Genomic DNA, 7,500 nt, shown 5'->3' with positions numbered 1-7,500 from the left:
CCTTTTTCATTTTCTTTTGATTGTATAATCTTTTGTTCTGCATTTTCTATCTTACTTTTTAGTTCCATCACTTTCCATGCATTCTTTTCTTTTGCAAGAGCTTTTTCCACTTTCTAATTTTCTGGAACAAGATCCTTCTGTCTCTTGGAATTCGTGACTGATGTTTACTTTTTTTCTTCGGTATATATTTTTCCACTATTTCCTCTAATATTTTATATAATATATCGGTATTTACCTGTATATCATCACTTACAAATATATTTTCCCATTCTTTGTTTAATTCTTCATTTATTTTTGACCAATTTATATTCTTACTATAGAAATTGTATTTTCCATATCCTTCCCATTTTTTCGTTTCTTGAGAGAGAGAGAGAGAGAGAGAGAGAGAGAGAGAGAGAGAGAGAGAGAGAGAGAGAGTAGAGGGGGTGTTCGGGAGGAGAGAGAGAGAGAGAGAGAGAGAGAGAGAGAGGAAATTAGAGGGAGAGCAGAGGGCGTGTTTGGGAGAAGAAAGAGGGGGAAAGAGACAGGGAGGTTGGAGAGAGAAAGAGTGAGAAGGAGAGAGTGAGACTAAGAAATAGTAAGAGAGAGAGAGAGAGAGAGAGAGAGAGAGAGAGAGAGAGAGAGAGAGAGAGAGTGTAGAGGGGGTGAGAGAGGAGGAGAGAGAGAGAGAGAGAGAGAGAGAGAGAGAGAGAGAGAGAGAGAGAGAGAGAGAGAGAGAGGAAGTGAGCTACAAGGAGTTACAGGGATTAGGATGTCTCTAAGACTTTTTAGTCCATCTAAGGAGACATTAACATTATGCGCCCAATTATCTCTAGGAGCAGTTTTATTGTTCATCCACAATGGTCTAATGATTTTGTCTAGCTTTCTTTTAAACTCTTCCAACCTGTTGCTATTTACAACTTCTGGTGGCAATTTATTCCATGTGTCACATATCTTGTATGTAAAGAAGTTCCCACAATGAGATGTGTTGTATCTCTTTAGCTCTAGTTTCTATTCATTGTTTCTTGTCTGGTTTTCGTTTAATGTGAAGAGGTTACTATCTACTTTTGTTATGCCTTTCAGTGTTTTGAATGTTTCTGTTAGTTGTCCTCGCAATCGTTGTGTTTCTAAGCCATACATGTTCAGGCTCTCTAGTCGTCTTTGGTAACCTATTTGCCTGATGGATGGAATTGATTTGTGGCTCTTGCTTGTACCCATTCTAATCCATTTATGTCCTTTCGTAGTGTTGGTGACCAAAACTGTACTGCATATTCAAGATGAGGTTTAACTATTGATGTGTAGAGCTGCAGCACCGTTTCCTTGTTTCTATATTTGAACTGCCTCTTTGTGTATACCACTATAGTAGTTTCTGTGCCTTCTTTTCAGGTTTTATGCACTGTTTTGTGGATTTTAAGTCCTTGGCAATAATGACTCCATATCCTCTTCTTGTTCTACACTACTTATGTCATTCACAAGCAGCATGTAGTTGTCATGAGGGTTATTTGTTCCTATTTGTAACACTTTATACTTATCCAAGTTAAATGGCATTTGCCATCTTTTTGACCACTCCCCTATTTTCCTTAGACCATTTCTCAAACTTTCCACTGTATGTGGGTCTATTGAATTTACACCTAGTTTGGTGCCATCTGCAAATTTGGCTATCCTGCTAGTTAAGCCTACATCAGTGCCATTAATGTAAATCAAAAACAAGAGCGGGCCAAGGACTGAACCCTGAGGAACTCCGCTTGTCACATCTGCCCATTCTGATTCTTCACCGTTTATTACCACTCTGTTTTCTGTTAGTTAGCCAGTCTTCGATCCAGTCTGCCATTTCCCCTACAGTTCCTAAAACTCTAACTTTTGTTATTAGTTTCTTGGGTGGAACTTTGTCAAAGGCCTTTTGGAAATTCTAAGTAGAGTATATCTATTGCTCTACTACTGTCGTAAATACCAAGTCTGTTATGAAAAACCCTGAGAGGTTTGATAGGCAGGATCTGTTTTGTCTGAAGCCATGTTGACTGCTTGACAACAGGTTGTTTTTATCAATGTGATCCACAATTTGATCAGCAATTATGGACTCAAATATCTTACAAGGGACTGGCGTTAGACAGATTGGTCTATAATTTCCTGGCTCTTCTCTTGGACCATTTTTGTAAACTGGGGGCACATTACCTAGTTTCCATCCTGTTGGTGCCTTTTGTTGTTCTGCAGTTTTTCTGTAGAGTTTATATAGGTGAGGAACTATCTCCTCTGTTAATTCTTTAATTTCTCTTGGATGAATCCCATTCGGGCCAGGAGATTTAAACTTGTTTAGTTTTTCTGTTTTGTTTTTGCAAAGAGAGAGAGAGAGAGAGAGAGAGAGAGAGAGAGAGAGAGAGAGAGAGAGATTGTCATTTAGTTATCCTGGGTAGTGCCGGGTTGTTCAGTTAGTATATACAATATACACACACATATATATACATATATATCTATATATATGTACGTATGTATATATGTATGTGTGTATATATATATATATATATATATATATATATGTATGTATGTATGTATGTATGTGTATGTATGTATGTATATGTGTATATATGTATATATGATACACACACACACACACACACACACATATATATATATATATATATATATATATATATATATATATATATATATATATATATATATATATATATTATAGGCAGGAGAAGGGCTCAGGAACACATACCGATTCAGTACATACATTTATTGTCGACGCGTTTCTTGACCCGTGGTCACATCATCAGGACATCTACAGTTATAATGTAAAAATGGGCATTCAGCATACATAATTAAAAGTAAACATGCACAAAACATAAGGAAACTTAAAATGGAAATCCGTTAAACTTAAGCCATCACACTCAACTGAACTTAATAAAAAGGAAATTAAAATAAGCTTAAAAGGGAAATTAAAATAAGCTTAAAAGGGAGAGCAGAAGGCGCACCTCTCAGGGTGAAAGAGGAAAACACAATGAAAGGACACAGCATAAAAGCAGAAGAAGGAGGCGGACAAATATAAACAAAAACAGTCGAGTCATGCTATGAACAGGTGAACAGCCGATGATTGACAATTTAACGTCGGTGCAATTCTTTTGATATTTGGACTTTCCAAGAGAAGAGTACTCCAGGTTCCCTAGCTTGGTCAATTATTCTGAAGTTGTATTTTATTGATGTCTTGCAACCTCTAGCAGGGGATCTTATATTTGAAAGTTCGGGATTAGACAATCTGCAACCCATATGATAACTCACGCCCATGTGAGAATCGGCCCTAACCTTGAGGAGACGCCGAGTGGAACCAGCGTAATTCGCGGAACTACATCCGGGGCACTTGTACTCATATACGAAGCCCGACGTCATCAAGGGACAGAGCCGATCCTTGAACGGAAACAAAGAACCAATAGTTTTAGGATTTTTTGGTATCAATTTAATGTTAAGAGCACCAATATGTTTTTGAATAATTTTAGCAAACTGCTTAGCAAAATTTTGATTGTTAGGTAAAAAACAGAAGCTTGCATTTACTGTATAGTAAGTTGGGGTGCATTACATTTAGGCATTAAGGGTGCAAGTTTTTTTATCGAGGACTGTCTTAATAACCTTAAGTACTAGACGGGCAGGGAAACAGTTGTTATGAAAGTACTACTTAAGGAAGAGAATTTCAGAATGAAAAGAAAGCCAATTAGAAGTTAGAGATAGAGCCCGATGTACTAAGGTATGAACAGAGTTAATTTTAAAATTTATAAAACAAGAACTATAAAAATTGGAGCCAAGCCCGGTGAATGTACTTTTCCTAAAAATAGTCGTATTAGAATTATCATTATCTTTAGTAACTAAAACATCAGGGAAAGCCAACTTACCGTCTTGTTCCTGTTCAATAGTAAAATTAATGTTATTGGGAAAGTTGTTGGGTAGGTTTAAAAATCTATCAGCATCATACTCAATTTTCAATAGAATGAATGTGTCGTCTATGTACTTGGCGTAAAATAAGGGACAGAAGGATAAGGGGCACTCTTCCATTATGTGCTCCTCCAGGGAGCACATGAAAACATTGGCAAAGGTAATTTCTCATAATACTTTTGCCAGTTTAAAAACTAACTGGGCTCTCTTTTTCAAGAAAGAGGATCATGAACTACTAAGAATTTGTCAAAATGTGAAGATATTGAAGTACTTAAACCGGATAAGAGTAGAGGGGTAGTTATTACAGATAAAACTGACTATTTAAATAAAATGAACACTATACTTGATGATCCCACTAAATTCGCTAAAGTTGGACAACCCAACTATCAAGAAATTTTCCGGATAGAAGATAGGATTAATAGGTTTTTACGGGAAGATAGGATTAATAGGTTTTACGGCCTCTCAAAACGCAAGGTATAATCAGTGAGAAAATTTATGACGATTTTTTTTTTCCAGCGGATCCTCATTTGGTATCCCGTACGGCCTGCCTAAGATCCACAAACAAGGGGTTCCCCTCCGCCCTATCCTAGCCTCCTGCAATACTCCAAAACTACAAGCTTGCTAAGTTTCTGGTACCTTTATTGGAGCCGCTGACCCGGAATGAAATATCCCTTTAGAAACTCCGAAGATTTTAAAACGAAGGTCCTCTCATAAGATTCAGATTTGTATATGGTCAGTTTAGATTGAATCCCTCTTTACTAACGTTCCTGTGAGGGAGACCATTGATCTTATTTTAAAGAAATTGTTCCCCACTCCTGATTTTATATATTATAATTTTAATTATGAGTCTTTTAAAACGCTCTTAGAATTAGCCGTGCTGGACACGGCCTTTGTTTTCAATACCAAACTTTTTAAACAATCGATGGGATGGCGATGGTGTCTCCTCTGAGCCCCACCTTTGCCAATATTTTCATGTGCTCCCTGGAGGAGCACATAATAGACGAGTGCTCTTTGTCCTTCTGTCTATTATTTTACTCCAGGTACACAGACGACACATTCGTTTTATTGAAAAATGAGTATGATGCTGATAGATTTTTAAACCTACCTAGCAACTTTCACAATAAAATTAATTTTACTACTGAAAAGGAACAAGACAGTAAGTTGGCTTCATTGATGTGTTAGTTACTAAAGATAATGATAATTCTAATACGACTGTTTAGGGAAAACATTCACCGGGCTTGGCTCCAATTTTTATTGTTCTTGTTTTATAAATTTTAAAATTAACTCTGTTCATACCTTAGTACATCGGGCTCTATCTCTAACTTCTAATTGGCTATCTTTTCATTCTGAAATTCTCTTCCTTAAGCGGTACTTTCATAACAACTGTTTCCCTGCCCGTCTAGTACATAAGGTTAAGAAAGTTCTCGATAAAAAAAACTTGCACCCTTAATGCCTAAATGTAATGTACCCCAACTTACTATACAGTATATGCAAGCTTCTGTTTTTTACCTAACAATCAAAATTTTGCTAAGCAGTTTGCTAAAATTATTCAAAAACATATTGGTGCTCTTAACATTAAATTGATACCAAAAAATCCTAAAACTATTTGTTCTTTGTTTCCGTTCAAGGATCGGCTCTGTCCCTTGATGACGTCGGGCTTCGTATATGAGTACAAGTGCCCCGGATGTAGTTCCGCGAATTACGCTGGTTCCACTCGGCGTCTCCTCAAGGTCAGGGCCGATTCTCACATGGGCGTGAGTTATCGCACGGGTTGCAGATTGTCTAATTCCGAACTTTCAAATATAAGATCCCCTGCTAGAGGTTGCAAGACATCAATAAAATACAACAACTTAAGAATAATTAACCAAGCTAGGGAACCTGGAGTACTCCTCTCTTGGAAAGTCTGAATATCAAAAGAATTGTACCGACGTTAAATTGTTAATCATCGGCTGTTCCCCTGTTCATAGCATAACTCGATTGTTTGTTTATATTTTCCGCCTCCTTCTTCTGCTTTTATGCTGTGTCTTTTCATTGTGTTTTCCTCTTTCACCCTGAGAGGTGCGCCTTCTGCTCTCCCTTTTAAGCTTATTTTAATTTCCTTTTTATTAAGTTCAGTTTTTATTAAGTCCATTTTAAGGTGTCTTTTATTGGTTTTTTAATGTGTAAATGTATTTGAGTGTGACTGTTTAAGTTTAACTGATTTCCATTTTAAGTTCCCTTATGTTTACTTTTAATTATGTATGCTGAATGCCCCTTTTTTACATTATAACTGTAGATGTCCTGATGATGTGACCACAGGTCAAGAAACGTGTCGACAATAAATGTATGTACTGAATCTGTATGTGTTCCTGAGCCCTTCTCCTGCCTGCTATAGTGCCCTCCAATGTATGGATTATACATACATATATATATATATATATATATATATATATATATATATATATATATATATATATATATATATATATATATATATGTGTGTGTGTGTGTGTGTGTGTGTGTGTGTGTGTGTGTATATATAATGTGTGTGCATATGTGTTTGTTCGTAATTATGTATGTGTGTGTGTGTGTGTTACTGACAATATTTTGCCGATGTTCAAATAATTTGCTTTATTCCAAAAAAATGGCACACTTCTCGACGTTCTATTTTATTGACATAAAAGCAAAACGTATTTAAACAAATATTGTTCCTGACACAGGACACGAACATGAAGGAGGGTTGAATTGATGAGTTTGCAGAAAGAAAGCACATTAATGACTGCAGGATAAGCACCGCTTATTACAAGAACAATTACGAAACACACTAGAAAAAGAAATAATGAACAAACGTCGGATTATTATGTTAACTTATCAGCGAACAAAGAACATTTTTAGGATTTTTGTAATCTGCGGTAGAAGAGTTGCATGAATTACAGTCATTGTTTTTAACAGCCAGTCGATTACATGAGCAAATAAACCTGTTTATCGCTAGCAATGAAACATAGCACTTTTATCTGGATTTTATAGGTTGTACGAGAGACGACCTTTTTATTATTTCGCAATGCAATATATAGGCATTCAAAACCCCCCCTGGCACGGGCAAAAGATTCGAGAGATAATGAGAGATCGAAAAACAAAGTAACCATGAAGTATTTCCCAACAAGAAACGTTTTTAATCTGCCAACGTTCTTTGTATATGGTGTTTTTTACGGAGAAAAGTAATATGTATATATCCAACGCTTCTCATAATTACTGATCTCGTCATTGAAGAACCAGATTTGCATGAAGTCAACTTTAACTATTTTTCCGAATGGCATTATAGTAATAATGATTCTACTTGAAATTCTACAAGACTAAAGTAAACATTCTATGTAATGTTCAGCGAGTATGGTTTTTACTAATTCTTATCAATAAAAAAAAAATATTTAAGACTGTTCCATAGTGATTTATTAAGAACTGGTTCCACCCCCGTAGTGTATCAGAAGAATTTACGTTTGCCCTGAAATACTTATGTGTTTACCTCGTCTTCATTACAATATGTTACAGTAGTGTAGTTGGAAATACTAGACTATAATGCAAAACGGAATACAGCGGTTTGCTGTTAATGTTACATAATAT

The 7,500-nt window shown here is 36.1% G+C and overlaps 1 long non-coding RNA gene across 1 annotated transcript in view; it reads left to right on the top strand.

Annotated features, from left to right (window-relative positions):
- LOC136844245 (uncharacterized) overlaps positions 1–7,500 on the top strand; it is a 348,915-nt gene that overhangs the window by 56,694 nt on the left and 284,721 nt on the right. The gene's annotated exons all lie outside the window — the stretch shown is intronic.

Source organism: Macrobrachium rosenbergii, chromosome 12, assembly GCF_040412425.1.
Source record: "Macrobrachium rosenbergii isolate ZJJX-2024 chromosome 12, ASM4041242v1, whole genome shotgun sequence".
Taxonomy (NCBI): domain Eukaryota; kingdom Metazoa; phylum Arthropoda; class Malacostraca; order Decapoda; family Palaemonidae; genus Macrobrachium; species Macrobrachium rosenbergii.
This window is presented reverse-complemented; position numbering and strand designations above follow the sequence as displayed.